This window comes from Corvus hawaiiensis, chromosome 2 (genome assembly GCF_020740725.1).
Source record: "Corvus hawaiiensis isolate bCorHaw1 chromosome 2, bCorHaw1.pri.cur, whole genome shotgun sequence".
NCBI classification, from domain to species: Eukaryota; Metazoa; Chordata; class Aves; order Passeriformes; family Corvidae; genus Corvus; species Corvus hawaiiensis.
The window spans coordinates 63,273,997-63,294,452 of record NC_063214.1 but is presented as its reverse complement, the minus strand read 5'-3'; the positions used below and the strand labels follow the sequence as shown (position 1 = coordinate 63,294,452).

The 20,456-nt window shown below is 37.0% G+C and overlaps 1 long non-coding RNA gene across 1 annotated transcript in view; it reads right to left on the bottom strand.

The window, feature by feature from the left end:
- LOC125321603 overlaps nt 1–19,757 on the bottom strand; it is a 54,498-nt gene extending 34,741 nt beyond the window's left edge. Inside the window, exons 1-2 of the long non-coding RNA XR_007201607.1 lie at nt 19,678–19,757; nt 7,356–7,471 (exon numbers count right to left, since the gene is read on the bottom strand). This is a non-coding gene — a long non-coding RNA (uncharacterized LOC125321603). The remainder of the gene's footprint in view (nt 1–7,355; nt 7,472–19,677) is intronic.
- Between the last annotated feature and the right edge of the window lie 699 nt (nt 19,758–20,456).

The window sequence follows — 20,456 nt, the reverse complement described above, 5'->3', positions numbered from 1 at the left end:
TTACACCAGGTTGTTAGGGGTTTTTTTCTCACTTATGTTATAAATTTAAATAATTTTTAGAAAAATGTAGTGTAGTGATATAAATATTTTACTTTCTCATTTGAAGGGCAAAGTATTATTGAAATACATATGACAGTACGTGCAAATGTAGACTTTGGACTTATACCATCACCACATGTTCACAAGTTGTCTTGGAAGTTATATAATTTTGGATAATGGACTGATACTCTAATATTTCATCATGTTAGTAACATTTTTAAGTGTAGTAATTTTTGAACAATTCTTTCAGAACGTTTTTCAGAACCAGGCTGTCTCCTATTTTTGGCCAACACTAGGGAGCACAGTTACTTGCTAACTAAGTTGAGGGGATTGTCAGTCTAACTTAAACACTGAAATCTTTGTGTCTACTACGTTTAGTTCTGGTCAGAGCTTTGAGATGCTCTGGTGAAAATCAGAAATGAATCTGTCTCTTTTCTCAGAGACAGGGTTAGTCTGTGCTAATGGGAAAGGTCTCTTATCAGGAGCTGATGGAGACAATTAATTAAATACTTGTGATGGAGAACTTCAGCAAGTATGTTCTGAACTTGTTTTATGGTTGCTTAGATCTTTCACAGTGCAGTGACATCATTTTGTATCTTGCTCTTCTGTTGGGACTGTGCAGAATAGCTAGTGCTTGTAATGTCATTTTTCAGAGATTTTCTGAGACACTGTGTTCTTTGATGTCTATAAGTAAAAGTAATCTAATTTACCACTTGTCATTTCAAAGATCTTAAAAAAATGTAGAATATATCAATATTCAGCTTTCTCCTTTTTCATTTCTATTAATAGCTTCAGTATCACACAAAGTATGTTTTTATTATTCAGAATAGTCATTTTTAATAAAGAGACTCAAAAAGACTGATTTGAAAAAGTTCTCTATTTCTGTTGTGGTAGCCATCAGATTTGGTTTGAAAAGTGGTGTTAGGACTTATTTTAACACAAGAAATGTATCTAAAATAAGCCACAATCAGTAAAATTTTGTATCACAAAATAAACCTGTGTGAAACAGATTGTTTTCCAGTTTTCTTTTAAAAGTTATATATTTTTTTCCCCATATAAATTTTTTAGATACTCTGATCTCCTGATCCATGCCTGTTTGAGTTTTTGTGAAGACAAAATGGAAGGAACACCTTACCCCAAGTATCCTTTTGTTACAAGTTCAGTCCTGTCATCAGGAAAGCATGTTTTTGACATGCTTTCAGCTACATCAGAATGTGACTACTGTTTTAAGTTGCAACTGAAACTTCTATAAATCAGCACCTGGGCACTCTGTAGATCCCTCTGGCCATGCAACTTGAACATGTGGCTAACATTTCAATGAAACATGACCATACAAGAAGATATTTGCAGGACATGGAACAAAACCACAGCTCTTACAGAGTGTAATGTCCAGGTCTACCTGTGCATTTTTCTTCCCATTCATTTTGCTACTGCATTTTCTGTGCTGTCCAAGTGTTACCCTTTTGGTAAATTATTTTGTGCAAATTTCTGTTGGTTTGCTCTGTTCTGAATCAATAGATGTATCCGCTGGGGAGAAATCCTGAGAACAGTAAAATTGTGCATCCATAAACGCCTCCACTACATGCACCTGTAATGTCACCAGAAGAACTACCAGATGGAAGTCCCTGCTTATTAAAAGCTGAGCTTTGTGTTTTTATCACCTCCTGTTTAGATTTATGAATGTCATTTGATTTCTGTGGGCCTTGTGGACATTTATCAAATAAATAGCAATTCTCAAGAGTACAGCAGTGTGAATATACCCAGCTTTCAGGTGGCACCATGTTCCATGACCTGAATTAATTACCTGAAATTTTTCATACAGCAGAAATATCCTGTCATAAGCACATCCTGGCCCCCCAGTGTTCCCACTCAGATCCCTGGCTGTTTATTTGCTGCTGTGAAAGTTTCAGGGTTTTCAAAACATGCACATTCTGTGCTCATCCTATTTTTGAAGGTAGTCATAACTCTGTATATGCAAAGGCTAAAATAAATAGTAATTCCACTGACATCACTGGGGTTTAAATTTTGAATCCATTGGTAAGTTGGACAAAGGGACAAGCATTGGACAGGAGACATTTCACTCATGCTACAATTGTTAGACTCTCTAGATTGGACTAAATAAGAGATCCAAACAGCTAGTTTGATTTCCTCATCTGGAAAACAGCAGTTAAGTGATTACTTTTAGCAATAGCTCTTCCCTTGATGCCTTAGGTTTTAACTTTCATTCATTAACTCATTGCTTTTTTTGCTACATGACAAAACCCAGATCCTTTCTTCAAAAACAGCACTGAGAAAGGTCCTCCCTTAGGCTGTTCTCACTGTGCTTCAGCTGCCCCTGTGTCAGAGTCAATCTAGAGATCACAAATTTTCTTCTGTTTTTTTCAGATCTCAGAATTATTAGCACTGTGATAATAACTGTATTTTAATAAAATATATTCTTCTACCATTTCCTTTGGACTTCAGGCTGCTGAAAGAGGAGATCCAGCCATAGATTAGAGTACAGATGAGGAAGTCTTATTTCTTGTGATAAATTAAATCCAACACTGCCCTCTTCCTTAGGAATCAGAAAGGGAGGATCAGCACTGGCTTTCTCATTGATAATAAATGTGTTTTATTCCATTTTCAGGGTGTGATAGCTCATGATGTTTTAATTTTAATAGCTTAGATTGATGAGTTCACAGCTCCACCATTAGTATTAATTAGTTATCTAGCAGCATGGTGGAGTGACAGATCTAAACACCCCCCTCTCAGGGGTTAATACCTATTAAAGTAGGAAAAGACTGAAAAAGAGACTGGAGAAGGAAAAAAATTTTACTTGGATACTCTTTCCTCCCTTCTTCCCTTTGTGTTGTATTTTACTGCAGAAATTGTATACAATTGTATTGTATAACCTAGTGGTTGCAGCAGCAGCAATAATAATAATAATAATAATAATAATAATATTAAACACTCTTATAGAAAGTACAGATTAAGAGAAATTGGAATATACTTGAATTGTACCTATACCTAGTAAGTGGATTTGGTATCTGCAATAAACCTGTGATGACTACAAGCTATGAGAATATAAAAGATCACAGATCTTGTAATAATAATATTTCTCCTTATTTTCTGGTCATTCTTACAAAAAAAAAAAAAAAAACAAAGCAAAACAAATTATAAGTACTGGCAAAGTAAAAATGTAATTTCAATATTGTAAAATATTCCTTTTATTACTGGTATTTCTTTTTCTGCTGCCATCCCAAACTGGTTGTATTAATATTTGATACAAACTTTGTAGCAATGGGGAACAAAGAAGACAGACCCCCCTGTACATCCGAAGAAGATCCATTCATTTCCAAAAATCGCCCCCTCTTTATACCCTTAATCTCAACTGAACACAACCGAAACCAAACCGAACTTAGAGGCAGAAGGGCACCCATTGGCTGGCACAGCTGCAGTGCTGCTGCCCATGTGTCCTATCACCCAATCAGCTTCCTGCTCATATGCTGTCCACGTGCTCCTCCAGCCAATCACAATCTCACTGCCAACTGTCACTCAACCGACTCTCTCCTTGCTCGCAACGGCCTCTCCCCCCTCACCCGACTTCCAACCCTCCCGCCTGCAGCTGGGCCTTTCCCACAGGGCCTTCTGGTGAGCATAAACCTCAACCACTTTAACAAATATAATCCCATATTCCACAAAACTTAAATTAATTTCTGATATTCCCCAAGTATCTGAACAGAAGCCAAAAAACAGGGTCTCATCACAACCACTTTAGAGACTTCTGTAATGAAAAGACCTAAACTGCATGTTTAGGCTTTTTTTAGAATCTTTATTAAGAAACTCTGAAGGTACCGTTTGATTCATGCTACAGTGGTTGCCTAAAACGGGTCTGCTGAATTGGACTCTTACAGTATTTATTATTGCTAAATGATTTGAGTATACTGCAGCAAAATAGTGAGCAAACCTAAGGGGGAACAGTGAACAGAGAAACCGTGGTTCAAGTCACAACTCTAATCAAATCTTACTGTCCACCATAAACCAATAAACTAATCTTACTGCTAGTGTATTTGAATAGTTCATCAAACTTGAGTATATAAGGTTGCTATATTACTCAGTACGCAGCTGGGCACATTTCTTCTGAGATTATTTTTCTTGAAAATTTCTTGCCTCAAAGCCTAGTCAAGATAAATCCACGATCTACTCTGAGCTGATCATGCTATTTAGAGATGATCATTCAAAAAAATTTTGTTTTAACAAGAGCAAGTGCCAGATTATGCACCTGGGACAGAATAATCCTGGTTATACATACAAACTGGAGGACCAGAAATTGGAGCACAGCACCATGGAAAGAGATCTGGGGGTTTGGGTTGATAGCAAATTTAACATTCATCAACAGTGTTCCCTGGCAGCCAAAAGGGCCAACAAGCAATGCCCTGTGATGTACGAGGCATGGAATGCCAGCAGGTTGAGGGTGGTGATTGTTCCACTCTACACTGCACTGCTGCAGCCTCACCTCCCGTATTGTGTGGTTTTGGACACCTCAGTATAAGAAGGACATCAAACTATTAGAGTGTGTCCAGAGGAGGGCGACCAAGCTTTTGAAGGCCAGAGGAGCAGCTGAGGTTGCTTGCTTTGTTCAGTTTGGAGAAGAGAAGGCTGCAAGGTGCCCATATCAGAGTCAACATCTACCTCAAGGAGAACAGTGGAGGCAGAGGGGCTGGTTTCCTCCCTCTGGTGACCAGTGGTAGGACATGACGAAATGAAATGAAGCAATGCCAAGGGAAGTTTAAGCTGGTCATTAGAAAAGAGTTTTTCACTGAGAGAGAGTGCATGATCACTGGAAAAGGCTTCCCAGAAACATGGATATGGCAGCAAGCCTGCTGGAGTTCAAGGAGCATCTGAATAATACTCTTAGTCATATGGTTAATTCTATGTTTCTGTGATCCTTTTTAACTGTCTGAACATATTTTGAATATTCAGGAACCTAAACTGAAATTTGTGTTCCATAAATTTGTTGGTTTATCATGATTCTATTATCTTCAGAAACTGGTCAAGTGTCACTTTGGTTTCATAGTCAGTTCTGTTATTAGTTCTTAAGCAAAGAATGACTTGCGCTATATTCCACCTAGTTCTAGTTCAGCTATCTCACCTCATATGTCTCATTCCAAGAATGTGTGCACATTTCTAAGAACTCCTGTAAGATTCAACTTTTATATTTCACTTTTATTTAACCTCTAGATGCACATAAGAATAATGAGCTCTTTAGGATTCAGATGAGAAGACATTTTAGATATTACTCGTATATCATGAAGGTGATAGGTTTCTGCAATATGTTTGTATTATTTCTTGTGTTATTAGTTTAAGCACAAGCAAAAGGTGCAATTTACCAGCTGGGTGCAAGACAAGCACAGGTCTGTAGAACAGTATGTTTTTAGTTTCTACAGATGTTGCCATATTGATACTAATTCTGTAACTAAGAAAGAGATTGTACTTTGCCTATTCATACTGACTAGGATGCTTCTTCATGTCTTTGCTCAATAATTCTGATAGGTTAAATTGTGTAGTACTGCTCATTGTTTGTAAATCACAGTGGTATTAAATATATACACACATGCAAATTCTTAAGTCACCTGCACTCTACATTCTTTATTTCATGAATTTAGTAAAAAAAAATATATATTTTTAATGTCATTGCTAAGATGGCATTTTGATTTGCTGATGTACATATACTATTTTGTAAGTTGTTTGCTTAGCTTATATGTCATGCAAGATTAGATGCAATGTTTCAAATGAGCAAACATTTTAAAATTCTTCAAAAACAGAATTTGGAAGTGTAAATTCAAGCTCCTCTTTAAAGAGACTTTTATCAAACAGAATAAGACTTTTTAAAGAGCTTAGTTGTCATTGAAAAGATACTGATGCAAACTAGTTGAATAACTAGGACATTTTTGCCAATCAAATTTTTAACAATATTTTTTATTTTTAATCTCCTGACTGCAAAGTATAGCTGATGGGCTTTTGTCATGTTTTATGTATAAAGTTGATATACATCAATTATTTCAGAAGCAAATGTATTATATGCTAAGCTGATTGCAAAGTCTTGCTTGCCTTGCCAGAAGAAAAAAAAAAAACACAAGAAAAAAAACACCCCAAAACACAGGAAAAAAACCCTCAGCTTTAAAGTTTGGTGAGTCTTTAAGAATCTATTAAGAGCATACAAGGGAAAACATAGATTCAAACATATGGGAATTAGTTTAGTTTCATTTTAGGAAGAAGACAGAGATTAACTCCGTAATCCAGACATCTAATACTGGATGGTAAAAAAGGATTAGTAAACAAGAGAACTGTGTGTGTGTTATGCACACAACCACCTAACAGAGCAAACCATATAGCAGAGCTGTTCAGAGAGCAGAAGTAAAGTGTATCACAGGTCTGTTTGTGTTTCCACTGTCAGAACTATGATTTAGAATTACTTGAACTTATGGCATAGTGGCTGCTGGTTGAACCCTTGGAAGGTGGAAGTGAGCATAGCACTGTGATGGAAAGTTAGTAGCTGTTACTGATATAGCCAAAGCTTGACCCAGTGCAACTTCCACTGGAAAATTATGTTTAGAAGCAAATGAAGACTCCCTGTCATGACAAGGCATGAAAACTACCCATGAGCATGGCCACAGGGAAGGACAGCAGACTTCTGCAAATGGTCACTTAAGCCTACTGCTTCAGAAGAACCTAAATATGCAGCTGGAGGACAGACAGAGTTGGGGTTACAACTCTTCCTCTCTCAAATTATAATCTTGTGAAGGAACAGATTCACTCTGTGCCAATGGGACACCAAACACATGTTGGAGAAAAGGAAAAAGGAAAGCAAGTAAAAATATGGGGTTAGTTTCGACTTTTGTGCCTCCAAAGAACAACTTTGGCAGGCTGTAAAGGTCTTAGGGACCTGAGTGCATAGGCTGTAAATTTAGTGTGCAATGACAAAGAAGGGGGAGTTTGGTTTGAGTGAGACATTTCCTCATCAGCAACTTTAGTGTTTGATGCTGTCAGAGATACCACACTCTCAAGGTAATGTTGAAGCCATTAATTCAATGGAGAACATAAGAAGTAGGAAAAGGTAACTTGAAGTGTCATATTTCTCCCTAAAATTTCTTGTCAATGAATATTCAAACAGACCTGGAGCCTTACCTCTAATTAAGACAGATCAATGCAATATGCCATGTGAAATTGGACAAGCTCTCCAAATAACCCAGGAAACATAGATAAAAAGAGGTATGTAAAACCAGTTCTTTAAGTGTGTGTTTGTAGTGAAAGAAAACACAGTCCAAACCACCTACCTGTAGATGCCTGTGCAAGTAGGTTAGTCCCCTAAATGATCTGTTTAGAGACAATGGAGAAAGGCAGACCCTCACAGACAATGGTCCAGACTCCAGGTGTGCTGTCTCTTCTCCCTCTGTGATGCAATACAAATTTGACTGATTATGCACGTGCCAGCACAAATCTTACTCTGTATGAAATATATGGTTACTGTAGGTAAGTATGTAACACAATTGCCACTTTGGCAATATTCATCAACAGTGTGGTTGCAAGCCCTGCCACACCAGCCAGCTTCAATACTGTATCCAATTGCTGAAATGCAGGAAGAAATAAAAGTGTTTTATTATTTTATAGCATCTTTAGCTCTTCTGTGCTGACAATAAAGAGCTCTATTGTTTTCTTAAGATGAAATCTGTTCTCGAATAGTGGTATGTTTTCTTTAGTTAGTATATAGTGAAACTGTCAAAGGAAGGACAGCCGATGTCAGAAAGGTTCATATTTATTCATCTTTAAATTGAGGTTGGCTGTGTTTGCTCTCATTACTGATGTCATAAATGGTCAAGGACATCAAGGTATGTGTTTTCATAAATGATGTGATCATTCCAATTCAACGATTGTGAATAGTGAGTCCTATAGCTCCATTATAGTTTCTAAAATGCCCTTGTTGCAGCACTATTTAGGAATCTGAAACCTACTAATCTCTTTTAGAAATGCAATTTCTATGACAACTCAAAGCAGCTTAATATCACTTCTTGAAACTCAGATTTCAAAATCAGAATTGTACCGTCAGCCAATCCATTGTGACAGTAGACAGTGTAGTGGAGGTGAATGAGAATTGCTTACGCCTTGGGGAACACATTTATTTATCAATACTGAAATAGCTTCATTTTAAACAGCAAGGACAGAGAGAAGCAAAAGTGAAAAATCCTCTATCTAATATGTATCAATTTTAGACATGCATCTAAGACCACACACAATTTGATTCATTCATTCCAGTGATCCTTCTCTTTGCTGCACGCAGTATCTCTGCATTTTATTTCAATTAAAATATAAAGGCACACATCAAATCATTTCTGCTTACAAAGACAAGACCACCTAGTGGTTTCTGAATGTTTAATTCACTGTCTCCTGCCACAGATGCTTGAGGCTTTGATTAGCTTTATCTTACGTGAAAGAGGCACCTCATGTAAAAGGAGACAGGGTGATAAGCTTTCCTGTTGTCTCCGCAATTCTGAGGGAAGGTTGCTCCATTCTGATCCCTGAGCTACCTAGAAAATACACGTTAGAAATCAAACAGGCTCTTATTCTTCTTAACCACTTAGCCTATTTCAAAATGGGATGAATCTTCTGATGACTGACACACTGAACTAAGCATATTTCCTAAGGCAAGGACTACAGTGTCCTTCTTTTAATCCTTCTCTTTGTGTTATTCATGTGTATGTGCCAATATTTGTGCCTAATTATTTGTAGTTTATTTTGAAGACTTTCATAAACTTGATAAGTTCATCTTCTTCTTTTTCCCATAGACATTTAAAGATGGAAGGGCAAAAGATTGAGCCTGAAAAAGATAAGGAATGTGGAAGGAAAAAAAGTAAATTTATATTTTTGAGAAGCCTTGGATTGGGTGTAATATTTAGACAGAACTGTACAAATACACTTTGCCAGGGCTAGGTTTCAGCTGTGCTACAATTCATAGTTATGTTGAGCTTGCCTGCAGCATGTGGATCAACTCTTATTTTTTCAAGTATGTATATACATTTAAAGAAAAAGGGTTCCTTTACAATTACAGCTACAGGGTAGGTTTAAATAAAGTACTGATGATCACTAGCCACTTAGAAAGCACCTATAACTCAGGAAAGAAGCCTGAGTTAAAATAGAAAATACAAAATGATTCAGGGTTCTCAAAAAAATTAGAGAAAATGAGAAATGGTGTATTATGAGTACTCATTTTTCTTGCTTTTGCTTGGTTCTTAGGTAGTTAAGTATGGGTATCTTCTACAGGGATAAAAATTTTACGTTTGTCATACATACATATACACATGGCACTAGACATGATGGTAATAAATAACTTTAAATTGTATGCTTAGAAATAATGTCTTAAAAAGATATCAAATTAATTGAGGAATCTCTGCCCATAGCTTGTAATTTTTCTTCTGTTTGTAGATTCCTTGTCTTGCAAAGAAAGCGTTGTTTTTTCTCTTGTGTTTTTAATTACACTTTTTGACCCTCTTTTTTAAAACTTTTTTCTCTGTAGCATAATAATTATTGATTATTATTGATAATTGATTATTATCATTATTAATGATTATTAAAACAATGGAGCATTAAAACAGAAACAATTTGCCATGTGTGTTCTCTATTGGCCTTAGTTCCACAAATTCTTTAAAAAAAAATTAAAAAATATTTTTTCTCACTTGTATTTGGCTACACTGTAAAATCAGGAAATATGTTAAAGGTCACAGATCAGAAAAAACTAATTCCACCAAACTGAAAGTGGAAGTCATCAAAATTAAAATATAAGAAATTTCCAAAATCTTCATATGCAAAATATTATATCCCAGAACAGGTGTCTCAGTTTTTGAGACAAAACTTCAGGAGGAAACACTCCAGAGTGAGTGTCTCCTCCAAAGGGAAAAGGGCCTCCCCTTTTCCTCTGTCAGTAAGACAAATGGTTCACAAGAAGTGAAAGTGGGAAAAAGAAACCAAACTGTTTATTAACACCAAACAAAACAGGGTAGAACAGGAAAAAAACACCCTCAACATACAACAAATTCCCAGAGAGGGAACAGACACATAGGCTTGGACCAGCCAGGGCCGCCCTGTGGGCCCGCCGGGGCTGCCCCGCAGGCTGCCCGGACCGGCGAGGAGGGAAGGGAGGCAGTGAGGCAAGGGGAAGGAAAGGGAAAAAAGAACAAGGAAAAAAAAGAACAGAACCTTTTCCCAGCTAGCTGGAACACAAAGAAACCCAAAAAGCAGCACAGCACTCCCGGTGCACTCCCTCCCGAGCCCTGCCCAGACCCTGGAGCCCTTGGGCTGAACCGTTCAACCGCCCCCTCCAGTGCCTGGCTCCAGCCCCGCCCCCGGGTCCACCTTAAAGGCACAGCATCCTTGGGCATTGAGCGGGCGGTTAAGGAATAAAGCGGCTTCATAACATCACTCCAGGACAATAGGGAACAGGAAACCTGTGCAACCACATGCTCTATTGCCAGCTGGAAAATCTTAACCTTCTCTAAAGGACATTTGAGGAATGGAAACAGAGCATATATAAACAAACTTGCGTGGACCGTGGGAATCTGAAAGTTCAAAACAGCTTCAGATTTTAATTTACAATGTGCCTGTCTCCTAATTAAACTAACTATGAAGCTCAGATAGAAAGTGCATTGGGCAAAAAAAAAAGAAAAAAAGCAAGCCTGTATGTTTCCAGTATAGCAGATAAATAGGTAGCTATTACCTAGGTATTGTTTCTAGATAGTTTACCTTCTTAGAGATCTTAAAATGGGATTGTTTACCAGTAATGAGTTTTCCCTAGATGAGCAATTGTTTTTGCAGACATACAGTGTGTTGAAAGGCCCTATTTGCTTGTAGCCTATATATACCTGTAATTTACCTGTAAACTATATAGAGTGAAAAAGTAAAATAAATGCACTTCATTTGGGAAGATTTTATTCTGGTTCTGGTTTTTCAATATGCATTGTTTTCTTGAAGCATTTATGTTAACATTAAAGTTCATTAAGATGCTTAAGCTTAGTTGTATAAGGGGCATAAAGAGTAGGCCAGATAGCTTACTAAAATTGCAGCTCAGCTGGAGATTTTATTTTAGTACATTTCAGAAAAAATAATGTCCATCTTGCAAGTTTAAACAAAACAAGGCACTTTTTTTTTAAAGCCTTTGGTGCTTTAAGGATAAAACAGTCAGCAATGCTTTCCACCTCCCCAGATGTCGTTTAACACCAGGAAGTGCTGGGGAAAGGTGCTGCACTGTTTCATCAGGGCTGTGTTTTTGGTATGTCTCCACAACACTGCACCAGACTTTAAAGAGAAGTGGAAAGAGGAGATACTGTGGTTCTTGTTTCTCTGAACAGGATGGCCACGGCTGCCATCTCCATGGGTCCCGAGCTGCTGTGCAATAGCAGTGAAAAGTTTAAGGAGAGGGTGACAGGAGTCAAGGCTGTCACATGAGATCTATTTGAGGAGGTAAATTTGGGAGAGGAGTGTTGAAGTAGTGTGAATACCTGTGAAAGAGTTGGAATGCAATAAAAATAAAATTACAGTTAATAAATAAATAAGACATTGAATTTTACTATCAATATGAAATCAACAAAGCTATAGCTAAGGTTAAGTTTTGCATTTAAAAAGAGTTTCTATCTTTTAATAACTTACAGAGGTCCCAAACAAATTAAGAGCACTTCTTATTTGTGTATGGCATTTTTACTGAGGAATGAAAATGTGCAGAGAAAATTAGATTTTAAAACAAAAAAACAGGCTTTAAAAACAATCAGTGTCAGAAAGTTAATTTGTCCTTCCAGGTCTTAATAATGTACTCAGTTTTCAGAAAAAAATAAAATTGAAAACTAGTGAATTTCTCATTTGAATATATTCTGAGAGGTTCAGACTCTTTTTCCTATTCTACGTAAATACAAGTTGTCTTGGACTCAAGCAACTAAAGTTGCTTGAAAAAAGTAGTCAATGCATAAGGAGAAAGAACGTGAAAAATATGTAACTTAATTCTTTTAAAATCTATTATAAATTTCAGTTCAGCAGGTTTGGATTTTTACTTTATACTCAAGATTGGACACAATATATTAATGTAAATGTTACTTCAGCCCTTTTGAACATTTGATTTTTTTGCTTGCATAATTTAAAGCATTAATATTCATATATTATAGGATGCTAGTTCTGAAAGCCTATTTAAATACAGCTGTATTTAAAATGGATATTTAAATCCTAAAATAATGTTAGTGTCTAAGCTTAAAGCTGTAAGCTGTCAACACAGACTACCTTTGCCCTGATTGAAGAAAGCCATTAAACTTTGTCTCATTAAAGTTTATTGACTTAAGCATGGGCCTGAAGCCAATCATGTGTTTAAATTCTGCTCCTCAAATAGATCTGATTTCCTAAAGGCTGAATTAAATTCTAAGACATATTGTGTTGAATGGATCATTGGCTATTAATGCAATCACACTCTGTATCAGAAAAAGGTTTAAGACACTGTGTTCTTGAATTAGAAAGAGATCCCTGGATCCTGGGAGTCCAGTGGTGGGTTCAAATAGAGAGAAGGATGCTGTGTGGCAAAATGTCCAAACAAAAGAAAATCTGTAGCTTTGTTTCTTTTTTTTTCAAAATATCGGGGAAAAAAAAAATCTTCCTCTTGAAGGGGATGGACATTGTTCTTTCCCAAAACTGATTAATCTCTAACAAAAGTGTATAGTTCTTCTCCTTTTACCTGCATTAACACCTATTCCCACCTGCACACCAATAAAGGTCTTCTGGATAAATTTAAACTGTCCAGCCTGCTTGTGTGGCCGTTAAAACCCACTCTCACATGTAAAAAAAATGCCTATCTTCATACTGTAAATGGTTATATCATACTCCTCCTCACCCCTGCTCTGTGCCTTGGTGACAGCAGCACTAAAATGCTGGTGGGACGAGCACTGCCCCGTGCTCTGTTTTTGGGGCCCAGACTAAATTGAACCTGCACCCTGCAGGGTCACACATCACAGCATCTACTTAGATGATGCATTGCAGCAGTACATCACCAACAGGACTGTCAGTCAGAAGATGGCACAAGCTCAGATAAACAGATCCAAGAGCAGGTTCAGTTTAATTACAGGACAGAAGGTGCCCTGATGTTCCTTGGAGACAAAACACTTGCGCCAAGAATTAATATGCTCTGCACTGCTGTGCAGTGGTCTGACAAATATGTTGAAGCATCTGAAGAGAGTTCATACAGACTTTGTCAAGAGAGTGATTCTAAAACAAAGATGAAAAGTGAAAATCCTAATACCTTCTTCATACCCTCAACCCCCCTGGATTCTAACTATAATCAGTATTTCAGTACTTCAGAGAAGGTTTACAGAGACAGTGTCAGATTAGATTTGGCTTATAGTGTAAGCTATACAAAAATAAGTTGCTATTAGAGGAAACAGTTTTTTTATCTTTCTTAAGGACAAACATTCTTTTTTGTGCAAAGTTACACCTAAACAAGCAGGTCACTGCTGCTTGAGGGAACTAAGTCACCATAAAAAACTACACCCATCCCATTTAACATCTCATTTGCTTTATGAGCCACCATCATATTTATCTGTTTATTTATTTTTGTATTTGTTTTAAAATTGAACAGATGAGGGCATGTTCACAATTCATTCCTACCTAGTTGGTGGCCAAAATAGTATTTTATTACAGGGTGTTGTGCTCCTGTTGTTATTTTTCTGAGCTCAGCTACTGCAACCTGTACTCAGCATCTTACAGTGAGAGCATTACCTTTTCCAGCAATGGTAGTAGCTTCCTTTGCAAAATAAAGTCCAATGGCAAGCTTAAGCAGCAAGTTTATAAAGTCAAATACAAAACAGTGCAAAGTATTTATACATATGTATAAGTGCATTAAGCATATGTACACATATGTTTATATATATATATATATCTGTATGTATCTGAACTTTAGCACTTTCTTCTACATATGCTTTTTTTTGGTCTGTTTATATATACAGACATATATGCTTTTGTAGGTGTTAACATGTATGTGATAGCTAATACATAAACACCAAAATCAACAGTTTTCCAAATGCTGTCATCCTTCTGTGAAGTTAAGCTTAGTTTATGCCATTCCCAGATCGTCTGAAGTTAGATATTTGTACTGACAGCACATCATTTTATTGTGAAGCTGTTAGGGAGAAGCCAGAACTTTTGGCATCTGGGTTACATCCAGGTTTTGGAGGGAAAGGTTTGGCTATTTGTGAAAACATTCATCTGCTGTATTTTCAAATGTGGAGCTGGAAGTGTAATAGTTTTATTTTTATGCATAAAAATAAATGCATAAAAGGCTGAAATGTTGGGATTATCAAATCAGAGGAATATTCTTTATCAGAGGATTATCAGTGAAGGAGATTTATATGTTCCTATTTTATCACCCCAACTATCAAAGTTCTTAGGAATAAAACTAAACCTATTGTTCTGTGCTCTGTGCAAGCAGAATAAAAGTCCTGGTGCATTTATAAACCAGACAAGGAAGCTAAAAAAACCCCAAAAAACAGGGAAAGAGGAATGCACAGAACCAGCAAGATCATCTCTACTTTTTCTTATGAGAGTCTGGAGCTTTTTTTATTTTGCTTTGTTTTGTTCTCTGTCTGGTGGTTTTCTTTCCTGGTTTGTTACTTTTGATTCCTTAGTGGGGATAGTTAGTAGGAAGATAATGAGATGAAAAATAATAAAGAGAGAGAGGTTCAAGATTTGGGGTCATGTCTGAACACTCTGGGCTGCAGGGTATGAACCACACAGCCAGTTACTTCAGGGACAGGATATTCTCTACATAATCTGCAAGAAATTAAATAGAACTGAGATCAACTCCCCCAAAAATAAAATCTGTTGAGAGATGAACGCTGTTCTTTGCCCCTTAAAATCTTTCTACAACAGCTGTCCTGGTTTAAGTTTTTGCCTGGCTTTTCCCTGTAATTCCTTTCTTGAGCATTTCAGGGCTTAAGGAGAGCTGAAGTACAGGGGAGGAGGGATTGCCCCAGATATCCAAGTTGCTCCTGGAGCTTCCTTAATTAGTGAAATAATGTACACAACAGAAAAGAATGATTTTTTTCTACAAAAACATCTATTGGTGTATTTCAGCATAATTATGCCTGTAACTGTTTCTGCTACTGTATAATGCATACTAAATCCCTTTGCCTGTACAAATAAGTGGGATGTATCAGTTTAAACCCAAAATCTGAATTATACTAAAAATATTTTCCTGTGTTGTGCAAAGTTACTATGAACAGAGAAAAGCTGTCTTATTAAAATTTAAAGTTTAAGCTCCATTGCTCTTGGGAACAAGAGACATCAGACGAGGTTAAGAATCTGTCTCTGAGAAGTCTACAGGTGCATTCTCTGCAGCCTTGTCATGGGATCATTGAAATCACAGTCCTTTTTGGAGCACACCACTGATCTCATCTGATTTGTACACCTGGGTCACAGTTTGTAGAGAGCAGAGCATGCAGAAGGCAAGAGGGAAGGGACTTGGGCACCCCTTGCAATGGGTTGAAAACATATTCGGCATGTCCATCCAGACCCATTTGTTTGGAGGTGCCCTTGGGTCATTCAGCTCAGACATAGGAGTTAACCAGGCATTAAGACAAATGGGCCAGATCATCTACTGGACTAGGGGTTTTTTTGGAGTTACTGTTTCAAGCTGTCGGCAACATATGAAAGTCATCACAGTCCTGGTTTATACTCAGTTGATGTTTTCATGGTTATCTTCCTTACCATCTGTGCCATAAATATTGGTTTTTAATGAAAGCTTAATATTTCCATTATCTAAATAGAAAATAATACAATTAATTAAAAAAATTAAGGAGAAAAAAAGAAAAATTGAATTGAAAATTTCTTCTGTTTTGGAATAATCTAATGTGGGATTCTTAAACATATTTTTCCTCCATTTTTCATCTACCTCCCTCCATCTTTGATAAAGTAAGCAAGATAGTGACACTCCTACTACTTGATGTTTGTGGCTTTTTCTCTCTGGATATTTTTTACTGTTTGACTGTAAGGATTTCTGGCACACTGTGTTACTCGTATCGTATAGTATGCTTTAACTAATAGAGACATTTTGTGTGCCAAAACTCTGCTGCTGCACTGCTGTCTGCTAGTCTAAAGCTCAAAGAAACATACCACAGCAGGAGAAAATACGTTATAATTGTATAACTTTCTGGGTTTTGTTTCCTTTTTGTTATATATATTTTGTTTTCCTGAGGGCTGGGGAGGAGGGAAAGGGTGCAGAAATAGGAATACTGGCATGGTTCCTGATTTGTTTGTATTCAGGTCAGCAGACAGCGGCAGGACTGCTTCTGAGTGTTTCTCTCCAACTGTTGTACCCTATCCAGCCCTGTGACAGGAACATCAAAAAAATTTGGCTTGTATTTCTGTTTTATAATATCTGCCAGAGTGCTGCTCTATTTTCATCCTGAAGCACTGAGAAACTAGAAAAACAACTGGATTATATAAGAAACCTTTTCCAAAACAAAGATTCTGCACTATTTGAAGAATAAATGCCAGCAGCGATTTAGTTACCAATATATGCAGAGAAAGCTAACATTCAAATTCCATTAAATACTGCATAGCAGACTATGGTGTATCTGGATACACAAGCACACAGAGCACAATCATTTTGTACTACCACTCTCTGTGCTTCATATGGCCTTGGGCTGACTACAAAATATCTGATCCGAGTTCTGTGTAAGAAATGCAAAACTAACTCAGCTGACTTTCTTTTTTTTTTTTTCCAGAAAAAGTGAAGCACACAAACTGGAAGAAATTAAGATCTGCTTGTACGACTGGGAATTTTTCAGTAAAATATTTTGGCACATACTAAACCTCTGAGAGATACCTGGCATGGTCTATATATTTTACTTGCCATTTATTTTTGTTGCTTGTTTTTCTTCATTTGAGATACACTATTGTAAAAGCAGTGTATCAACAGGTTGTCAAGATTAAAAGTCCCAGCCTTGGGAACAGCTCATTTTCATCATATCAGACATATCATCTGTCTCATATATTACTCGGTTGAAGGAAAGAGACTAGAAACTAGCAAAATCTAAAAGCATAAAGTAGAAATTATCAGTAAACAGATGAAATACATTGCTTTAATGGAGTCTACGGGGTTACTCTGACAGCCTTTACCTAAAATGTTATGAGCCACCTGGAACTTGGGGGAATTCAGAGGAAGGATAATAACAATACTTTGTAGTTTTTAGTGCCTTTCAAATAAGGGTCTCAAAACACTTCACAAACATTAGTCAAATGTCATAACAGAGCTGTGAGATAGTTATCTATTATTATTATTCAAAAACAACAAAAGATCCTTTAAAAACAAAAGCAAGCTAATGTTTCTGTGTATTTGAGTGCAATCCAATTAAGCAGTCTCCCTTGGTGTAGTTTTAGCACTAACTTTCCCTTATTGTGGTGAAGAAGGGATTGGGTCAGCACTGTGCCAGGAACCACTACCAGCCCCTAGATGTTGTACACTTCCCCGGGATGTAATCTAATATTTTCTGGTGATACTTATAAGTCATCCGTGACTCTGGATCCTAGGATTTTATCCTGCTACCCTCATTTGAAAAACAGAGAATAGTACCTGTGCATTCAACCAAGTCTTTGAAAATGTTTCTCTCAACTTCCCCAGTTAGGAGCTAGATCAGAGATCCACATGGAGAGACAAGAACGAGGACGACTTATGCATGTAAAACAGTTCAGGAAAGAGAAAAAGACTGGGACAAGAAGATTTAATAAAAAGAGTAATGCGATGGTTAAGCAGCTGTCTAGAGAGGGCTAATGACTATGCAGTGTTTTACTGTATGACTATCCATGTTTTGTCACATAGCTGGTGAATCTAGAAATCTTTTTATGAGTAAGTATTTGTTAACCGTCCAGTGCTAGTAATTACTCAGCTCTGGATGATGTATGCACTAGAGCTCCTGTAGTTAATATAAGTTGATTTGATTACATATCAGAGGATGGACTCAAGTGAAAAATTAATTATAACCATAAAGGTTGCATGAAATTCCTGACTGCTTAATTTGTACCTAATGTGAAGTTTAGGTTGTTTTTATTATTACATCTTGCTTCATCTTATAACTGAGCTACTGGGTTAAAACATTCATAAATATGTCTTGGAATGTTGGTTCATTACTAGAAACACTTTCAAGAAAGCTTAGCAGTCATATCATGTAAACATCTATCTTATAATTAAAACTCAATTAATATGTTTGCAACAAACATTTGCTGCTTAGGATGTCTACAAAAATTGCTTAATGGAATCTAAATTTAATCCCTATTAGGAACACTTTAAATTTGATCACAAATCTTTATCTCCACATTTTAAACATAAAAACGGCCTCAAGAAGCCACATCATTTTAATCACAAAAGATCTATATCTTGTCTAGATCAATCTTTAATAAATTATGTTATTCTGGCAGACTGCACACAAGGGCAAAAAGAGTTTTTGTAGAAAAAAATTAACCAAACAAATCCATATACCCAAACAATGTGTAATTGCTGTGCTTTTAAAATGTAGTCTGTTATTTCCCTCACTTGTGTGGGGAAGCATAAAATTCACCTAGATAGGCAGATTCCTTCATCCACTGAAAGCCTCAGAAAATCCAGGCGGTCCTGCTAGTGAAAACAGGATTTAACTGAGTAAAAGCAGCAGGATTGGGCCCAGGACTAATATGTGGTGCTGTCAGTCTGAACTGCGTCCCTGCTGGACTTATACACTTAGAAGTTGATGGTGATGGTGACATTACTGAAACGCAAAAGAAAGTATAAAACATCTGCTGGCAAAGAGAGCAAAACAAAACTGATATGTGCCCCAGAAGGGTTGTAAAGAGAAATGGGGTTAACATCCATAGCAAATGCAAGAGGAAATAATTCTCTCAAAAACTAAACAAGGTGAAAGCCTGATTCCAGCATTCTACATTAACATTAGAGATCAGAAAACACAGCAGAAAACAGATTTTGTTGACAGGGAGAGGGGAAAAAGAGAGAAGGAAAAAAACCAACAACCCCCACACAAACCCTTAAATTAAAGGGTAGCAGACTTAAATGTCCAGAGCTGCTTTTCAAGAGCTAGATTCCTTCCAGACAGAAGGCAAGCCTGGATTCCATCACCTTCCCCCTTGTCCACTCCTCACTCTGACATCATTGGTATGGGCAGTAACCAAGTAAGACTGGGTGAGTAGAGTAGTTCACCTCTTCTTCATAAGTTCGTATGTGCATTGAAACAGTTCCTTAATTCATATGATGCTGGAGTATATTTACAGAAAATATGTATGAGCTACCCTTCATTCTAACAAAAATTCTAACAAAAAAAGCTAAAAGAAGGATTTATCTGTCTTTAAATCAGGTATGCAATCTAAATCAGTTGTGTACCTCCTTTTATATTTGCTGAAGAGAGATAAGCACTGCCGGAGAGCTTTATATCTCACCTGTCTTAGATACCTATCTTAGGGTACAGGAATTGCTCTCCAGAGGTTGTCTGCATGTCTCCTTCTTACAGAGGAAAATTTCAAGCCTTATTTAAAAAAAACCCCTACCATCTGAATATCAGAAAGCCAAGGTGAATCTCTTCCTATGTGTTGGCTTACCTTTTAGAAGGTCTGTTCACTTCAGTAAAAGGACCTATCTAGAATCCTCCTCCAAGTTATTTTTATTCCTTAACTCAATCAGTAAGCATGTCCAAAATGCAGTGTGGGATTTTCCAATCTGTTCAGTGTTCAAGCATGAAAAAGTAACTACCAAGACAGTGAAACCTTCAAAACTTCATCCTTCCTCCACACAAGCTGTTCAATTCATAATTTCCTTATGGAAACTTGTTTTTTTCTAGATGCTACTGAACAGACTACAAGTACCCTATGGAGAAGTAAGTTTTCATAATGGTATCCTTTACTTGGGAGTGAATTTTTCTCTGCCTTTTTTACTGTACCACATTTATCTGCATTTTTGGTCTGTTTTCTGCTGTTCTTTGTCACTCACTGCGGTACAAATATTTGGGCAGTAGACAATAAGACCAATTTATATGAATGCTCTTCCTGGTTACTAGATCTATTTATGCACAAGTTGCATAAACAGGTTGTTAAAGATCTTTTTGCTCTGCTACTTTTCATATTTATACACTCGTTACAGTCCTTTGCCTCCCTTACTCTCTTATGGGAGCAGCATAAAGGTGCTGTGGGTACGAAGAGCAGCTGTGAGGAGGAAGAAGAGGAGGCACTGTCAGCAGCATTAGGTGTTTTACTTTCATGCATGTACTTGCTGCCTGGCCCTGAATGCATCATGTTGTTGATGTGCAATCACAAACGGCTGCAAAAATAGTTGACAGTTGGCATTGAAGGGAGACAGCAACAGAAACTGCAGAGGTGAGTAA